The sequence below is a fragment of the Bubalus kerabau genome, chromosome 1 (assembly GCF_029407905.1).
Source record: "Bubalus kerabau isolate K-KA32 ecotype Philippines breed swamp buffalo chromosome 1, PCC_UOA_SB_1v2, whole genome shotgun sequence".
In the NCBI taxonomy this organism is placed as follows: domain Eukaryota; kingdom Metazoa; phylum Chordata; class Mammalia; order Artiodactyla; family Bovidae; genus Bubalus; species Bubalus kerabau.
This window is the reverse complement of record NC_073624.1, coordinates 211,219,372-211,239,911: the sequence shown is the minus strand read 5'-3', so window position 1 is coordinate 211,239,911 and position 20,540 is coordinate 211,219,372. Positions and strand designations below refer to the sequence as shown.

Here is a 20,540-nt window from a genome sequence, read left to right as displayed (position 1 = left end):
TCAATGGTAAAGAGTCTGTCTCCTAAGCTGGAGATGTGGGTTGAAATCTGGGTGGGTTATTCTTCCAGCTTTGTAAATTTTCTTCAGGATTGCCTTGGCAATTCTGTGTCATTTGTGATTGAGTATAAATTTTAGTATTTCTTGTTTGCTTGTTTTAGTTCTGTAAAAAACATCATAGGTAATGTGTTATGGATTGCATTAAATCTGTACCTTGGTTTGGGAAATAAGGCGATTTTAACAATATTAACTCTTTCATCCAAGAACATGTGATATTGTCCCATTTCTATGAATCATCTTCAATTTCCTTATTCAGTGTTTTATAGTTTCAGCATACAAATAGCTGTAAGAAAAAGAGAAGCGAAAAGCAAAGGAGAAAAGGAAAGATATAAGCATCTGAATGCAGAGTTCCAAAAAATAGCAAGAAGAGATAAGAAAGCCTTCTTCAGCGATCAATGCAAAGAAATAGAAGAAAACAACAGAATGGGAAAGACTAGAGATCTCTTCAAGAAAATTAGAGATACCAAGGAAACATTTTGTGCAAAGATGGGCTTGATAAAGGACAGAAATGGTATGGACCTAACAGAAGCAGAAGATATTAAGAAGAGATGGCAAGAATACACAGAAGAACTGTACAAAAAAGATCTTCACGAGCCAGATAATCACGATGGTGTGATCACTGACCTAGAGCCAGACATCCTGGAATGTGAAGTCAAGTGGGCCTTAGAAAGCATCACTATGAACAAAGCTAGTGGAGGTGATGGCATTCCAGTTGAGCTCTTTCAAATCTTGAAAGATGATGCTGTGAAAGTGCTGCACTCAATATGCCAGCAAATTGGGAAAACTCAGCAGTGGCCACAGGACTGGAAAAGGTCAGTTTTCATTCCAATCCCAAAGAAAGGCAATGCCAAAGAATGCTCAAACTACCGCACAATTGCACTCATCTCACACGCTAGTAAAGTAATACTCAAAATTCTCCAAGCCAGGCTTCAGCAATATGTGAACCGTGAACTTCCTGATGTTCAAGCTGGTTTTAGAAAAGGCAGAGGAACCAGAGATCAAATTGCCAACATCCTCTGGATCATGGAAAAAGCAAGAGAGTTCCAGAAAAACATCTATTTCTGCTTTATTGACTATGCCAAAGCCTTTGACTGTGTGGATCACAATAAACTGTGGAAAATTCTGAAAGAGATGGGAATACCAGGCCACCTGTTCTGCCTCTTGAGAAATTTGTATGCAGTCAGAAAGCAACAGTTAGAACTGGACATGGAACAACAGACTGGTTCCAAATAGGAAAAGGAGTATGTCAAGGCTGTGTATTGTCACCCTGTTTATTTAACTTGTATGCAGAGTACATCATGAGAAATGCTGGACTGGAAGAAACACAAGCTGGAATCAAGATTGCCAGGAGAAATATCAATAACCTCAGATATGCAGATGACACCACCCTTATGGCAGAAAGTGAGGAGGAACTCAAAAGCCTCTTGATGAAAGTGAAAGTGGAGAGTGAAAAAGTTGGCTTAAAGCTCAACATTCAGAAAACGAAGATCATGGCATCCGGTCCCATCACTTCATGGGAAATAGATGGGGAAACAGTGGAAACAGTGTCAGGCTTTATTTTTTTGGGCTCGAAAATCACTGCAGATGGTGACTGCAGTCATGAAATTAAAAGACGCTTACTCCTTGGAAGGAAAGTTATGACCAACTAGATAGCATATTCAAAAGCAGAGACCTTACTTTGCCAACAAAGGCCCGGCTAATCAAGGCTATGGTTTTTCCTGTGATCATGTATGGATGTGAGAGTTGGACTGTGAAGAAGGCTGAGCGCTGAAGAACTGATGCTTTTGAACTGTGTTGTTGGAGAAGACTCTTGAGAGTCCCTTGGACTGCAAGGAGATCCAACCAGTCCATTCTGAAGGAGATCAGCCCTGGGATTTCTTTGGAAGGAATGATGTTAAAGCTGAAACTCCAGTACTTTGGCCACCTCATGTGAAGAGTTGACTCACTGGAAAAGATTCTGATGCTGGGAGGGATTGGGGGCAGGAGGAGAAGGGGACAACAGAGGATGAGATGGCTGGATGGCATCACTGACTCGATGGTTGTGAGTCTGAGTGAACTCCGGGAGTTGGTGATGGACAGGGAGGCCTGGCGTGCTGCGTTTCATGGGGTCGCAAATGTTGGACATGACTGAGACACTGAACTTAACTGATAAGTCTTTTATCTCCCTGGTCAGGTTTATTCCTTAGGTATTTCTTTCTAAACTCCCAAAAGATTATGTTTTGGGATATAGCCTATTAACAATGTTGTTTAGTTTCAGGTGAAGAGTGAAGTGACTTAGTCATACATATATGTGTATCTATTCTCCCCCAAAGCTCCCTCCCATACAGGCTTGTACATAATACTGAGCAGAGTTCCATGTGCTATACAATAGGTTTTAGCTGATTATCCATTTTAAATACAGCAACGTGTACATGGCCTTCCCAAAGTCCTTAACTATCCGTTCCCCCCAGCAACCGTGTGTTTATTTTCTAAGTCTGTGAGTCTCTTTCTGTTTTGTAAGTTCATGTATCACTTATTCTTAGATTTCAGATATAAGGGATGTCATGTGATATTTTTCCTTCTCTGTGTGACTTACTTCATTCAGTATGACACTATCTAGGTCCATCCATGTTGCTGCAAACGGCCTTATTTCATTCTTTTTAATGACTGTATGCTGCTGCTGCTGCTGCTAAATCGCTTCAGTCGTGTCCGACTCTGTGCGACCCCATGGACTGCAGCCTACCAGGCTCCTCTGTCCATGGGATTTTCCAGGCAAGAGTACTGGAGTGGGTTGCGATTGCCTTCTTTGAATGACAGTATAATATTCCATTATATATTTGTGCCAGATATTGTTTACCCATTCCTCTGTTGATGAACATTTAGGTTGTTTCCATGTTTTGGCTATTGTAAACAGTGCTGCAATGAACATTGGGGAACATGTATTTTTTCAGGCACATGTTTTCCTCTGTATATATACCCAGGAGTGGAATTGCAGGGATACATGGTAGTTCTATTTTTAGTTTTTTAAGGAACCTCCCTCCATATTGTTCTCCACAGTAGGTGTACCAATTTACATTCCCACAAACATTGAATGAGGGTTCCCTTTTCTCTACACCCTCTCCAGCATTTGTTGTTTGTGAATTTTTTTGATGATAGCTATTCTGACTGGTGTGAGGTGATATCTCACTGTAGTTTTTTTTTTTAATTTAAATTTATTTATTTTAATTGGAGGCTAATTACTTTACAATATTGTATTGGTTTTGCCATACACCAGCATGAATCCACCACGGGTGTACATGTGTTCCCAAACCTAAACCCCCCTCCCACCTCCATCCCCATACCATTCCTCTGGGTCATCCCAGTGCACCAGCCCCAAGCATCCTGCATCCTGCATCGAACCTGGACTGGTGATTTGTTTCTTATATGATATTATACATGTTACAATACCATTCTCCCAAATCATCCCACCCTCTCCCTCTCCCACAGAGTCTAAAAGACTGTTCTATACATTTGTGTCTCTTTTGCTGTCTCACATACAGGGTTATCATTACCATCTTTCTAAATTCCATATATATGCGTTAATATACAGTATTGGTGTTTTTCTTTCTGGCTTACTTCACTCTGTATAATAGACTCCAGTTTCATCCACCTCATTAGAACTGATTCATATGTATTCTTTTTAATGGCTGAGTAATACTCCATTGTGTATATGTACCACAGCTTTCATATCTATTCATCTGCTGATGGACATCTAGGTTGTTCCATGTCCTGGCTATTATAAACAGTGCTGCAATGAACTTTGGGGTACCCATGTCTCTTTCAATTCTGGTTTCCTCAGTGTGTATGCCCAGCAGTGGGATTGCTGGGTCATAAGGCAGTTCTATTTCCAGTTTTTTAAGGAATCTCCACACTGTTCTCCATAGTGGCTGTACTAGTTTGCATTCCCACCAACAGTGTAAGAGGGTTCTCTTTTCTCCACACCCTCTCCAGCATTTATTGCTTGTAGACTTGGATTGCAGCCATTCTGACTGGTGTGAAATGGTACCTCATTGTGGTTTTGATTTGCATTTCTCTGATAATGAGTGATGTTGAGCATCTTTTCATGTGTTTGTTAGCCATCTGTATATCTTCTTTGGAGAAATGTCTATTTAGTTCTTTGGCCCATTTTTTGATTGAGTCATTTATTTTTCTGGAATTGAGCTGCAGGAGCTGCTTGTATATTTTTGAGATTAGTTCTTTGTCAGTTGCTTCATTTGCTATTATTTTCTCCCATTCTGAAGGCTGTCTCTTCACCTTGCTTACAGTTTCTTTTGTTGTGCAGAAGCTTTTAATTTTAATTAGGTCCCATTTGTTTATTTTTGCTTTTATTTCCAATATTCTGGGTGATGGGTCATAGAGAATCCTGCTGTGATGTATGTCGGAGAGTGTTTTGCCTATGTTCTCCTCTAGTTTTATAGTTTCTGGTCTTACATTTAGATCTTTAATCCATTTTGAGTTTATTTTTGTGTATGGTGTTAGAAAGTGTTCTAGTTTCATTCTTTTACAAGTGGTTGACCAGTTTTCCCAGCACCACTTGTTAAAGAGATTGTCTTCTCTCCATTGTATATTCTTGCTTACTTTGTCAAAGATAAGGTGTCCATAGGTGCATCGATTTATCTCTGGGTTTTCTATTTTGTTCCATTGATCTATATTTCTGTCTTTGTGCCAGTACCATACTGTCTTGATGACTGTGGCTTTGTAGTAGAGTCTGAAGTCAGGTAGGTTGATTCCTCCAGTTCCATTCTTCTTTCTCAAGATTGTTTTGGCTATTCGAGGTTTTTTGTATTTCCATACAAATTGTGAAATTATTTGTTCTAGCTCTGTGAAAAATACCATTGGTAGCTTGATAGGGATTGCATTGAATCTATAGATTGCTTTGGGTAGTGTACTCATTTTCACTATACTGATTCTTCCGATCCATGAACATGGTATATTTCTCCATCTATTAGTGTCCTCTTTGATTTCTTTCACCAGTGTTTTATAGTTTTCTATATATATAGGTCTTTAGTTTCTTTAGGTAGATATATTCCTATGTATTTTATTCTTTTTGTTGCAATGGTGAATGGAATGGTTTCCTTAATTTCTCTTTCTATTTCCTCATTATTAGTGTATAGGAATGCAAGGGATTTCTGTGTGTTGATTTTATACCCTGCAACTTTACTATATTCATTGATTAGCTCTAGTAATTTTCTGGTGGAGTCTTTAGGGTTTTCTATGTAGAGGATCATGTCATCTGCAAACAGTGAGAGGTTTACTTCTTCTTTTCCAATTTGGATTCCTTTTATTTCTTTTTCTGCTCTGATTGCTGTGGCCCAAACTTCCAAAACTATGTTGAATAGTAGTTGTGAAAGTGGGCACTCTTGTCTTGTTCCTGACTTTAGAGGAAATGCTTTCAATTTTTCACCATTGAGGATAATGTTTGCTGTGGGTTTGTCATATATAGCTTTTATTATGTTGAGGTATGTTCCTTCTATTCCTGCTTTCTGGAGAGTTTTTTTTTTTTTATCATAAATGGATGTTGAATTTTGTCAAAGGTTTTCTGTGCATCTATGGAGATAATCATATGGCTTTTATTTTTCAATTTGTTAATGTGGTGTATTACATTGATTGATTTGCAGATATTGAAGAATCCTTGCATCCCTGGGATAAAGCCCACTTGGTCATGATGTATGATCTTTTTAATGTGTTGTTGGATTTTGATTGCCTGAATTTTGTTAAGGATTTTTGCATCTATGTTCATCAGTGATATTGGCCTGTAGTTTTCTTTTTTGTGGCATCTTTGTCAGGTTTTGGTATTAGGGTGATGGTGGCCTCATAGAATGAGTTTGGAAGTTTATCTTCCTCTGCAATTTTCTGGAAGAGTTTGAGCAGGATAGGTGTTAGCTCTTCTCTAAATTTTTGGTAGAATTCAGCTAAGAAGCCATCTGGACCTGGGCTTTTGTTTGCTGAAAGATTTCTGATTACATTTTCAATTTCTGTGCTTGTGATGGGTCTGTTAAGATTTTCTATTTCTTCCTGGTTGAGTTTTGGAAAGTTGTACTTTTCTAAGAATTTGTCCATTTCTTCCACGTTGTCCATTTTATTGGCATATAATTGCTGATAGTAGTCTCTTATGATCCTTTGTATTTCTGTGTTGTCTGTTGTGATCTCTCCATTTTCATTTCTAATTTTATTGATTTGAGTTTTCTCCCTTTGTTCTTGATGAGTCTGGCTAATGGCTTGTCAATTTTATTTATCTTTTCAAAGAACCAGCTTTTGGCTTTGTTGATTTTTGCTATGGTCTCTTTTGTTTCTTTAGCATTTATTTCTGCCCTAATTTTTAAGATTTCTTTCCTTCTACTAACCCTGGGGTTCTTCATTTCTTCCTTTTCTAGTTGCTTTAGGTGTAGAGTTAGGTTATTTATTTGACTTTTTTCTTGTTTCTTGAGGTGTGCCTGTATTGTTATGAACTTTCCCCTTAGCACTGATTTTACAGCGTCCCACAGGTTTTGGACATGGAACAACAGACTGGTTCCAAATAAGAAAAGGAGTACATCAAGGCTGTATATTGTCATCCTGCTTATTTAACTTATATGCAGAGTACATCATGAGAAATGCTGGGCTGGAAGAAGCACAAGCTAGAATCAAGATTGCTGGGAAAAATATCAATAACCTCAGATATGCAGATGACACCACCCTTATGGCAGAAAGTGAAGAGGAACTAAAAAGCCTCTTGATGAAGGTGAATGAGGAGAGTGAAAAAGCTGGCTTAAAGCTCAACATTCAGAAAACGAAGATCATGGCATCTGGTCCCATCACTTCATGGGAAATAGACAGGGAAACAGTGGAAACAGTGTCAGACTTTATTTTTTTGGGCTCCAAAATCACTGCAGATGGTGACTGCAGCCATGAAATTAAAAGACGCTTACTCCTTGGAAGGGAAGCTATGACCAACTTAGATAGTATATTCAAAAGCAGAGACATTACTTTGTCAACAAAGGTTTGTCTAGTCAAGGCTATGGTTTTTCCAGTGGTCATGTAGGGCTGTAAGAGTTGGACTGTGACGAAAGCTGAGCGCTGAAGAATTGATGCTTTTGAACTGTGTTGTTGGAGAAGACTCTTGAGAGTCCCTTGGACTGCAAGGAGATCCAACCAGTCCATTCTGAAGAAGATCAGCCCTGGGATTTCTTTGGAAGAAATGATGTTAAAGCTGAAACTCCAGTACTTTGGCCACCTCATGAGAAGAGTTGACTCATTGGAAAAGACTCTGATGCTGGGAGGGATTGGGGGCAGGAGGAGAAAGGGACGAAAGAGGATGAGATGGCTGGATGGCATCACTGACTCGATGGATGTGAGTCTGAGTGAATTCTGGGAGTTGGTGATGGACAGGGAGGCCTGGCGTGCTGCGATTCATGGGGTTGCAAAGAACTGGACACGACTGAGCAACTGAACTGAACTGACAGGTTTTGGGTTGTTGTGTTTTCATTTTCATTTGTTTCTATGCATATTTTGATTTCTTTTTTGATTTCTTCTGTGATTTGTTGGTTATTCAGCAGCGTGTTGTTCAGCCTCCATATGTTGGAATTTTTAATCGTTTTTCTCCTGTAATTGAGATCTAATCTTACTGCATTATGGTCAGAAAAGATGCTTGGAATGATTTCAATTTTTTTGAATTTACCAAGGCTAGATTTATGGCCAAGGATGTGATCTACCCTGGAGAAGGTTCCGTGTGCGCTTGAGAAAAAGGTGAAATTCATTGTTTTGGGGTGAATTGTCCTATAGATATCAATTAGGTCTAACTGGTCTATTGTAGCATTTAAAGTTTGTGTTCCTTTGTTAATTTTCTTTTTAGCTGTGAGTGTGAGTGGGGTATTGAAGTCTCCCACTATTATTGTGTTATTGTTTATTTCCCTATTCATACCTGTTAATATTTGTCTTACATATTGTGGTGCTCCTATGGGTGCATATATATATTTATAATTGTTATATCTTCTTCTTGGATTGATCCTTTGATCATTATGTAGTGTCCTTCTTTGTGTCTTTTCACAGCCTTTGTTCTAAAGTCTATTTTATCTGATATGAGTATTGCTACTCCTGCTTTCTTTTGGTCTCTATTTGCATGGAATATCTTTTCCCAGCCCTTCACTTTCAGTCCGTATGTGTCCCTTGTTCTGAGGTGGGTCTCTTGTAGACAACATATATAGGGGTCTTGTTTTTGTATCCATTCAGCCAGTCTTTGTGTTTTGGTTGGGGCATTCAACCCATTTATGTTTAAGGTAATTATTGATAAGTATGATCCTGTTGCCATTTACTTTATTGTTTTAGGTTCGAGTTTATACACCCTTTTTGTGTTTCCTATCTAGAGAAGATCCTTTAGTATTTGTTGGAGAGCTGGTTTGGTGGTGCTGAATTCGCTCAGCTTTTGCTTGTCTGAAAAGCTTTTGATTTCTCCTTCATATTTGAATGATATCCTTGATGGGTACAGTAATCTGGGCTGTAGGTTATTTTCTTTCATCACTTTAAGTATGTCTTGCCATTCCCTCCTGGCCTGAAGAGTTTCTATTGAAAGATCAGCTGTTATCCTTATGGGAATCCCCTTGTGTGTTATTTGTTGTTTTTCCCTTGCTGCTTTTAATATTTGTTCTTTGTGTTTGATCTTTGTTAATTTGATTAATATGTGTCTTGGGGTGTTTCGCCTTGGGTTTATCCTGTTTGGGACTCTCTGGGTTTCTTGGACTTGGGTGATTATTTCCTTCCCCATTTTAGGGAAGTTTTCAACTATTATCTCCTCAAGTATTTTCTCATGATCTTTCTTTTTGTCTTCTTCCTCTGGGACTCTTATGATTCGAGTGTTGGAGTGTTTAAAATTGTCCTGGAGGTCTCTGAGATTGTCCTCATTTCTTTTAATTCGTTTTTCTTTTTTCCTCTCTGATTCATTTATTTCTACCATTCTATCTTCTACTTCACTAATCCTATCTTCTGCCTCCATTATTCTACTTTTGTTGCCTCCAGAGTGTTTTTTTATCTCATTTATTGCATTATTCATTATATATTGACTCTTTTTTATTTCTTCTAGGTCCTTGTTAAACCTTTCTTGCATCTTCTCAATCCTTGTCTCCAGACTATTTATCTGTGATTCCATTTTTATTTCAAGATTTTGGATCATTTTCACTATCATTATTTGGTATTCTTTATCAGGTAGATTCCCTATCTCTTCCTCTTTTGTTTGGTTTTGTGGGCATTTATCCTTTTCCTTTACCTGCTGGGTATTCCTCTGTCTCTTCATCTTGTTTATATTGCTGAGTTTGGGGTGTCCTTTCTGTATTCTGGCAGTTTGTGGAGTTCGCTTGAAAAAATATGGAATGCTTCATGAACTTGCATGTCATTCCTGTGCAGGGGCCGTGCTAATCTTCTCTGTATCATTCCAATTTTAGTATATGTGCTGCCGAAGCGAGCACCTCCCTGTAGTTTTGATTTGCATTTCTCTAATAACTTTGATTTCCTAAAGGAAATCAACTCTGAATATTCATTGGAAGGACTGATGCTGAAGCTGAAGCTCCAAAACTTTGGCCAACTGATGAGAAGAGCCAACTCATTGGAAAACGTCCTGATGCTGGGAAAGATTGAAAGCAGAAGGAGAATGGGATGACAAAGGATGAGATCACTGACTCAATGGATATGAGTTTGGGCAAGCTCAAACTTGGGAGATGGTGAAGGACAGGGGAGCCTGGCGTGTTGCAGTCCATGAAGTTTCAAAGAGCTGGACATGACTGAGCACTGAACAACAACAAAAATAACTAGTGATGTTGGACATCTTTTCTTGTGCCTATTGTCCATCTGTATGTCCTCTTTATAAGTGTTATATAAAAGATTCAAGAAAAACACTTTTGCTTTTCCTAATAAACATAGAAAATAGGGGTCATGACAAAATATAGTCAAGGATATAATATTGTAAAGTAATTAACCTCCAATTAAAATAAATTTATAGTTAAAAAAATGGACCTCAAGCTGAAAAAAAAAAGAATTAATAAAATGTGCAAGAACTAGAAAAAGTCAAAACCAATAATGACCCTTTCGATCCTATAATTTTGTTTTCTGTTTGTTTTATCCCATCATCAGATGATGCTGAAAGCTTCATTTGATTGGGCTAATGAAAGTGGCCACTATAGAACAGTCTTACGGACTCTGTGGGAGAGGGAGAGGGTGGGAAGACTTGGGAGAATGGCATTGAAACATGTAGAATATCATGTATGAAACGAGTTGCCAGTCCAGGTTCGATGCACGATACTGGATGCTTGGGGCTAGTGCACTGGGACGACCCAGAAGGATGGTATGGGGAGGGAGGAGGGAGGAGGGTTCAGGATGGGGAACACATGTATACCTGTGGCAGATTCATTTTGATATTTGTCAAAACTAATACAATTTTGTAAAGTTTAAAAATAAAATAAAATTAACAAACAAAAAAAACAAACAAAAAACAAATAGCAAATGAAGAAAAAAAGAAAAGAAAAGAAAAGTAACTGGCCACAATTAACTGTATAAAGAGAAACAGGAGAGTGACATCACTTCTGTTTTGATTATGCTCGTTAGGGGAGTGGATGAAGGTTTTCTATTAATATATAACTTCAGGGACCTTGCAGTAAAATGTAAGTAAGGGTGCTAAAAAAAAAGGCAACCAAAGTCTTTCTTGTACACTTCTGGTTTTCGTCTTATGTATTTTAAAAAAAAATCTCCTTTTACTATTAAACTAGAAATCTTGAACAATTTTAACAGTAATCTAAAATGTTACCATCGTGAATAAAATCTTATCTATGACATAGATATTATTTTATGTATGGCCTTAGCCTTTTCATATTACAAAAAAAATTTATTGTATATGTGTGTCCTTACTGTTTCTTCAAGAATATTTTGTGAGGTATAGATGAGTCTCTTGTCTTTCAATGATAAAAACCCTATAATTCATAGTGTAATTGATATGTTAAAGACAACACAAGTAACTAGTTTTGTAGTTGAGACTAAAATTTCTGTGGTCTTCTTTCCATCTGCATTTGGGTCACTCTTCGATAGGTTACTGATTGTACTCTTTCTTTTTTCTGTAAGTCATTTGGAATCTGTGTTGTTTTAATGTTCATTGCATTTTAGGTAATCAGTTTTAAGTTAAATGTCAATGTGTTAATTATAGAAAAATATTTTAAAGGACACAAACTATTATAAAGAAAATTCTAAAGTCAGCCATAATATAGTCTCCCAGATAAGTTATACCTTAATAGTTATAACTTGGCTTCTGAATAAAGACATGTAGAGAGTTTATACCATGTACCAGGCGGTTGGTTAAGAACTAAGACCCAAGAAAGAAGCAGCTCTACCCGGATGGAAGTTACAGTCAAATTCTTCTGAATCTTTTTCTATACATATGTTCTCAAATTATGTTATTTTCCCATGACATCCTTTCTGTGTAGTGTCCTTTGTCCACATGGAGACTTTCGTATGTAAGATCCACACTTGGGGGTGGAGACTCCTGTGTCCTACAAGGTTTTAGCCTGTATATGGCTGGTCTTAACCCTTTTGTCACCTGGTTTCTGTTAAGGATCTGAGAGTGCAAACCCTGGAAGGCACTGGACAGTGGGAGGAAGAAGGAAACTGTGACTTTTTCTTGCTTCTGGTGAGGGTCTCTAGCTTAAGGAGCTGTAGGCTACTGACAGCCACATGGGAACTGTGGGATCCAGCACACCAAAGGCAGTTTCTATAGCACTGGCAAGATAAAGGCCTCTGGGTTGCAGTGAGGTAGGTCCCACTAGCAGCCCCAGAATATAATGTCTCTGTCAGTTCAGTTCAGTGCAGGCAAGTGGAGCCCCTGTGTTTGACAAGGACTCCTCGTCCTTGGATGGCACCCCCTTTGCTGCTTCTCCAGTCTCCATTCTCCCCTTTGCTGTCTCTTAAACCATGTCCTATATTATACCTTCAGCTTGAAATGTGTCAAGAGTTTGTAAATCAAATTAATTATGCCTCAATTACAATACTTTTAAACTGAGTATTTCCATTACATTCAAATTTCTAAATTATAATTTGTGCTGAAATAAAAATGATCCATAGAAAGTACTCTCTGAATGAAGATTTTCTAAGACAATTTAAGGAGGGTGTAAATTATTTGAAATTTCTCATACATAAAATTTCTCATATTTTGAATTTATTTTTGAAAAGCTTCAAAGTGTGCTGACATCAAATTTCACCTGAACTAGCATTAAAGTATATATGTTTTTTTCATTTTAGCCAATTTGATAAACATATCACTGTTTAACTCATCTTTCTTGATTATTAGTGTGTTTATATGACTTTTCATGTTTATCCATGTAAACAATGCTTATTTGAAACATGTATCTTCTTCATAAGCTTTTTTATATTGAAAGATTTTATATTTTATATTGAAAGATTTAAAAAAAGTGTTAATATATTGTTAATATGTGTTAATATATTGAAAACAGCCATTTGTGAATAGTATGGATTGTATTTTTATTTCAATTTTGAATTTATACTTTGACTCAGAATTTTTAAAAGTAATTTAGTTTAACATATAAACTTTATTTCTTTTTGAACTTATGTGTTTATAAAGTCCTTACACATTTTGATAGACTAAAAATATTAACTTTTACATCCTTATAAGATTAATGGTTTAGTCGCTAAGTTGTGTCCAACTCCTGCAATCCCATAGCCTGTAGCCCACCAGGCTCCTCTGTCCTTGGGATTCTCCAGGCAAAAATACTGGTGTGGTTGCCATTTCTTTCTCCAGGGTTTTAAGAGTGAGTTTAAGAGCATTTTTGTATGCCTAAATCCTAATACAGTGATAACTTATGCAGGTTTGGTATGGAATAGATTTCAAACTTGATTGTTTTCAAGTGGAGACTAACTTCAAATGCTAAATGAGTCTTTAATTCACTCATTCCAAAAATATTATTCACTGCTAGTTATTTGCCTGCCACTAGTGCAGTTTCATGATGGTGAAAACAAGATCTTTCCCTTATAAAATTCATATCCTAGTGAAAAATAAAGGCAATAAACTACAAAATATGTAGTATTGTATCAGATGTTAATAACTACAGTGACTAAAACTAAAGCAGAGTGAGAGAATAAGAATCACAATGAAATCTATTTTATACTGCCTTATTAAGACCACATTAAGAATGTGAAATTTCAACACTCCCAAAAATGAAACAAGTGAGCAAGATATTAAATATCTGGGCAATGATATTTTAAATAGAGGGAAGAAGAAGTGAAAGGCCCTGAGAAAGAAACTCACTTGCCATGTTTGTCACTAGTTAGCAGCAACTTTTCTGAAATAAAAATTTTGGAGAAACATACAAGATTAGGGTAGACATTGACCAAATGGCAGGTTCTTCAGAACTGTGAGAGACTTGCAAAAGCCCAATTATCATCAAAATATGATTAAGGAAATGATTTTAAAGACTCGTGTACAAACTCACAGGACTACATTGGCACTTTTCTACTGCTGAGCAATTTTAAACTCTTGGCTTAAATTTTACACTTGGTCATGGCTTGTAATCATTTTTACAGCTTTGTATTTCAGTTTGCTAATAGTTGTTAGGAAATTTTAATCTGCATTCAAGAGGTATATTGAGATTTAATTTCTGTTTATATCTTGACTAGATCTGATAGACAGAGTGCCTGATGAATATGGATGGAGGTTTGTGACATTGTACAGGAGACAAGGATCAAGATCATCCCCAAGAAAAAGAAATGCAAAAAAGCAAAATGGCTGTCAGAAGAGGCCTTGCAAATAGCTGTGAAAGAAGAGAAGTGAAAAGCAAAGGAGAAAAGGAAAGATATACCCATTTGAATGCAGAGTTTCAAAGAGAGAGAAGAAAGCCTTCCTCAGTGATGAGTGCAAAGAAATAGAGGAAAACAATAGAATAATAGAATAGGAAAGACTAGAGATATCTTCAAGAAAATTAGAGATACCAAGGGAAGAGTTCATGCAAAAATGGGCTCAGTAAAGGACAGAAATGGTATGGACCTAACAGAAGCAGAAGATATTAAGAAGAGGTGGAAAGAATACACAGAAGAACTGTACAAAAAAGATGTTCATGACCCAGATAATCACAATGGTGTGATCACTCACCTAGAGCCAGACATCCTGGAATGTGAAGTCAAGTGGGCCTTAGGAAGCATCACTATGAACAATGCTAGTGGAGGTGATGGAATTTCAGCTGAGCTATTTAAAATCCTAAATGATGATGCTGTGAAAGTGCTGCACTCAATATATCAGCAAATTTGGAAACCTCAGAAGTGGCCACAGGACTGGAAAATGTCAGTTTTCATTCTAATCCCAAAGAAAGGCAATGCCAGAGAATGCTCAAACTACCACACAGTTGCACTCATCTCACATGTTAGTAAAGTAATGCTCAAAATTCTCCCAGCCAGGCTTCAACAATATGTGAACCATGAACTTCCAGATGTTCAAGCTGGATTTAGAAAAGGCAGAGGAACCAGAGATCAAATTGCCAACATCCATCAGATCATCAAAAAAGCAAGAGTTCCAGAAAAAATCTGTTTCTGCTTTATTGACTATGCCAAAGCCTGTGACTTTGCAGATCATAACAAACTGTGAAAATTCTTCAAGAGATGGGAATACCAGACCACCTGACCTGCCTCTTGAGAAATCTCTGTGCATGTCAGGAAACAACAGTTGGAACTGGACATGGAAAAACAGACTGGTTCCAAATGGGGAAAGGAGTACTGTCAAGGCTGTATATTGTCACCCTGCTTATTTAACTTCTATGCAGAGTACATCATGAGAAACTCTGGGCTGGAAGAAGCACAAGCTGGAATCAAGATTGCTGGGAGAACTATCAATAACCTCAGATATGTAGATGACACCGCCCTGATGGCAGAAAGCAAGAAGAACTAAAGTCTCTTGATGAAAGTGAAAGAAGAAGAGAGTGAAAAAGCTGGCTTAAAACTCAACATTCAGAAAACTAAGGTCATGGCATCTGGTCCCATCACTTCATGGCAAATAGATGGGGAAACAGTGGAAACAGAGGCAAACTTTATATGTTTGGACTCCAAAAGTATTGCAGATGTTGACTGCAACCATGAAATTAAAAGACGCTTGCTCCTTGATACAAAAGCTATCACCCACCTAGACAGCATATTAAGAAGCAGAGACATTACTTTGCCAACAAAGGTCCATCTGGTCAGGGCTATGGTTTTTCTAGTAGTCATGTATGGATGTGAGAGTTTGATTGTAAAGAAAGCTGACCACTGAAGAACTGATGCTTTTGAACTGTGGTGTTGGAGAAGACTCTTGAGAGCTCCTTGGACCACAAGGAGATCAAACTAGTTATTTCTAAAGGAAATCAGCCCTGAAAGAAATGAATGATGCAGAAGCTGAAACTCCATAATGCTTTGGCCACCTGCTAAGAAGAACTGACTCATTGGAAAAGACCCTGATGCTTGGAAAGACTGAAGGTAGGAGGAGAAAGGGGTGACAGAGGATGAGATGGTTGGATGGCATCACTGACTTGATGGACATGAGTTTGAGCAAGCTCTGGTTGTTGGTGATGGACAGGGAAGCCTGGCATGCTGCAGTCCATGGGGTCACAAAGAGTCTAACACGACTGAACAACTGAACTGAACTGAACTGAACAATTGTGTAAATTCAAGGAATACATATTGATTTGATTTGTTAATGTATTATAATATGAGTAATATTGTAACATTGTAGCATTTTTTTTTTAAGCAATTCTCTGTGAAAGTCACTCAGTCATGCCTGACTGCTTGCGAGCCTGTGGGCTATACAGTTCATGGAATTCTCCCTGCGAGAATTCTGGAGTGGGTACTCTTTGTTGCTGCTGCTGCTTAGTTGCTTCAGTTGTGTCTGACTCTGGGCGACCCAATAGACAGCAGCCCACCAGGTTCTCTGTCCCTGGGATTCTCCAGGCAAGAACACTGGAATGGGTTGCCATTTCCTTTTTCAATGCATGAAAGTGAAAAGTGAAAGTGAAGTCGCTCAGTTGTGTCTGACTCTTCAAGACCCCATGGACTGCGGCCTACCAGGCTCCTCCGTCCATGGGATTTTCCAGCAACAGTACTGGAGTGGGGTGCCATTGCCTTCTCCGGGGTACTCTCTACCATGTCACATAATTTTGTATTGTGTCAGCTGTGATAATCAAATCTCTTCTCTTAACAAGTTTTCTTATTACAATACAAATTTTTTTACATATTTACTATTATGTCTATTAAATATTCAGGATTTATTTATCTACAGTTTATTTGTTTGTTCCCTTAACAATACCTCTCTTTCCTCATTCTTCAGCTGCTGAGAACCACTTTTTTACTCTCAGTTTTCACAAACATTTTTTTTTTTTTTAGATTGCACATTCAAGTGTTACCACACAGCATTTGCCTTTCCTTGGTTTATTTCACTTAATATAATGTTCTCAAAGTCTATACATGTTGTTAAAAATGGCAGGATGTCCTTCTCTCTCATGGTTAACTAATATTTTGTTGAAGTAGTTCACAAATAGTCCATGAACCCCATATTTTTAATCTATCCTTCCAGTGATGGGAAATTGATTATTCCCATTATCAGTATATTGTGAATAATGCTATAATACATTTGGGAGTGTAGACATCCTTTTGATATTCTGTTGTCAATTCTTTGGTTTATGTTTCTAGAACAGGAATTGCTGGGTCATATGGTAATTCAACTTCTAATTGTTCTAGGGAAACTCCATACTTTTTTACATAGTTGCTGCTGCTAAGTCACTTCAGTCGTGTCCGACTCTGTGCGACCCCATAGACGGCAGCTCACCAGGCTCCCCCGTCCCTGGGATTCTCCAGGCAAGAACACTGGAGTGGGTTGCCCTTTCCTTCTCCAATGCATGAAAGTGAAAATTGAAAGTGAGGTCGCTCAGTCGTGTCCGACCCTCAGCGACCCCATGGACTGCAGCCTTCCAGGCTCCTCCGTCCATGGGATTTTCCAGGCAAGAGTACTGGAGTGGGGTGCCATTGCCTTCTCCATTTTACGTAGTAGCCTCACCAATTAATTACTATAAAAATGCACAATACTTCCCTTTTCTCCATATCCTTGTTAATACATGCTATTTCTTGACTTCTGGATAATAGCCATTCTAACAGGTGTGAAATGATATCTAATTGTTGTTTTGATAGGCATTTTCTGATGATTAGTGATGTTAAGCATCTTTATATGAGCTTGTTGGATTTTTGTACATCTTCTTTGGAAAAATGTGTATTTAGCACCTCTGCCTATTATGTAAGCAAAATTGTGTATTACTATTGATTTATATGAATTTATATATATTTTGGATATTTACTCCTTATTCATTGTATTGTTTGCAAATTTTTTATTCCATTGTCTTGCCTTTTCATTTTGTTGATTATTTATTTGGTTGTGTAGAAATTTTTTTTTTAACTTATTTAACTTATATACATAATACATCATGAGAAATGCTGGGTTGGATGAAGCACAAGTTGGAATGAAGATTGCCAGGAGAAATATCAATAACCTCAGATATGCAGATGACACCATCCTTATGGCAGAAAGTGAAGAAGAACTAAAGAGCCCTTGATGAAAGTGAAAGAGGAGAGTGAAAAAGTTGGCTTAAAAGTCAACATTAAGGAAACTAAGATTATGGCATCTGGTCTCATCTCTTCATGGCAAATAGATGGGGAAACAGTGGAAACAGTGTCTGACTTTATTTTCTTGGGCTCCAAAATCACTGCAGATGGTGACTGCAGCCATGAAATTAAAAGACACTTGCTCCTTAGAAGAAAAACTATAATCAACCTAGACAATGTATTAAAAAGCAGAAACATTACTTGCCAACAAAGATCTGTCTAGTCAAAGCTATGGTTTTTCTAGTAGTCATGTATGGATGTGGGAGTTGGATTATAAAGAGAACTGAGCACCAAAGAATTGATACTTTTGAACTGTGGTGTTGGTGAAGACTTTTGAGAGTCCCTTGGACTGCAAGGAGATCCAACCAGTCTATTCTAAAGGAAGTCAGTCCTGGGTGTTTATTGGAAGGACTGATGCTGAAGCTGAAACTCCAAAACTTTGGCCACCTGATGCAAAGTACTAACTCATTGGAAAAGACCCTGATGCTGGGGAAGATTGAAGGCAGGAGGAGAAGGGGACAACAGAGGATGAGATGGTTGGATGGCATCAGTGACTCAATGGACATGAGTTTGGGTGGACTCCAGGAGTTGGTGACAGACAGGGAGGCCTGGCATGCTGTTGTACATGCGGTCGCAAACAGTCAGACATGGCTGAGTGACTGAATTGAACTGAACCAAGAAGTTTTTAAGTTTGATATAGTCCCAGTTTTTGATTTTTACTTTTGTTCATCTGCTCTGTTGTCATAATAAGAAAATAATTGCTAAGACCAATGCTGAGGAATTTTCATCTATGTTTTCTTCCTAGAATGTTACAATATCAGGTCTTAATGTTTTAGTCTTTGATCCATTTTGACAAAATTTTGTGTATTGTGGAAGACAAGTTGCCCATTTCATATTTTTGTATGAGTTCATCCATTTTTTTCCAGCACCATTTCTCACAGAGATTACCGTTTTCCTAGTGGGTGTTTTTGGCTCCTTTGTAGAACAATAGCTGAACATATATGCAGGGATTTAGTTCTGGGCTATCCATTCTGTTCCAATGGGTGAATATTTATTTTAAGAATGTATCATTCAGTTTTAATCATTTTACTTTGTATTAATAGTATATTTTGAAAACAGAAAGTGTGATGGATCCAGGTTTGTGTGGTTTTCTTGGGATTTCTTGGTCTGTTTGGGCTCTTTTGTGGTTCTGTGCAAATGTTAAGATGATTTTTCATATTTAATATCATTGAAGTTTTGATAGTCATTGTGTTGAATCTATAGATGGCTTGACTATAATGGAAATTTTAAAATATTCACTCTTGTTATTCATGAAATGGGATGGCTTTCCATTTGTTTTATATCATTTTTTGATATCTTTCAGCAATCTCTTGAAGTTTTGTTATTTAGATCATTATTTTCCTTGGTATGGTTTATTCTTACATATATTATTATTTTTGATGTTACTTTAATTGGAATTATATTTTTTACATGTTTAAATACTATTCCATAGAAATTCAAATGCCTTCTGTGTGTTGATTTTATATCCTGCAACTTTATTGAGTTTATTCCTAGCTACAAATGTTCTAGTTTTCTAATTGTATATTCTTGCCTCCTTTGTCATAGATTAATTGGTCATATAAATGTGTGTCCACTTCTTGGCTCTCTATTCTGTTCCATTGGTCTATGTGTCTGTTTTTGTTCCATCACCATACTATTTTGAGTATTATAGGTTTATAGTACAGTCTGAAGTCATGGGTTATGATATCTCAAGCTCTTGTTCCTCTTTCTCAAGATCGTTTTGGCTGTTTGGGGTCTTTTTTCTATACATTCAAATAAATAAATTTATATTAAAAAATAAAATACAAAAAAAATTTCAAAATTGTTCGTTCTAGTTATGGGAAATTTTTTCATTGTTATATTTATTGGGATTGCATTGAAAATGTAGATCACCTTGGTCAGAATAATCAGTTTAAAAATATTAAATATTCCAATTCAAAAGAAGGCTATATCTTTCCATCTGTTTTCTTTGTCTTCAATTTCTTTCATCATTGTCTTATAGTTTTCCAAATACAGGGTTTTCTTTTACCTCCTGGGTTAATGGATTCCTAAGTATTTTTTAATTTAATTTTATTTTTTTACTTTTGATGTGACTCTACATGGGACAGTTTCCTTAAGTTCTATTTCTTATAGTTCATTATTAGCATGTAGAAGAGCAACAGATTTCTGCATATTCATTTTCTGCAAATTTACTGAATTCATGGAGCATTTTTAGTAGTTTTTCACTGGTGTATTTAGGGTTTTCTATGTCTAATATTCTGTCACTTGCCAACAGTGACAGTTTTGCCCTAGATTCGAGTTCATATGAGATTTTGTGTGGTTCTTTTAATAATGAAGTCTCTATTTTGCCCAGGCTTCCCCAGTGGCTCAGAGAGTAAAGAATCTGCCTGCAGTGCAGGAGACCTGGGTTTGTTTCCTTGGTTGGGAAGATCTCCTGGAGAAGGAAATGGCAACCCACTCCAGTATTCTTGCCTGGAAAATCCCATGGACAGATGAGGCTGGCGGGCTATAGTCCATGAGGTCACAAAGAGGCAGACATGACTGAGCGACTAACACACACACTTTATTTTGCCCAGTCCTTCGAGTCTCTAGAAAGCAAGTCCTACTGGCCTTTACACCAAATGCTCTGGGAGCTTATCTTCCCAGTGCAGGACTCCCAAGCTTTGAAGTCTACCATGGGTTCATAAGTCTCCTATGGGACAATGTTTGCAGTATATTATTGTCTAGTTTAGGTATCACCCTCCTAGGGTTATGAGACTTGATTATATTGTAAGCCCTCCTCTTCTATCCAT

The 20,540-nt window shown here is 37.4% G+C and overlaps 1 non-coding gene across 1 annotated transcript; it reads right to left on the bottom strand.

The window, feature by feature from the left end:
• Positions 1-9,405: 9,405 nt before the first annotated feature.
• Positions 9,406-9,512, bottom strand: LOC129642477 (U6 spliceosomal RNA). Its single transcript, XR_008709747.1, has one exon. It is a non-coding gene; the product is annotated as a U6 spliceosomal RNA (small nuclear RNA).
• Positions 9,513-20,540: the final 11,028 nt, after the last annotated feature.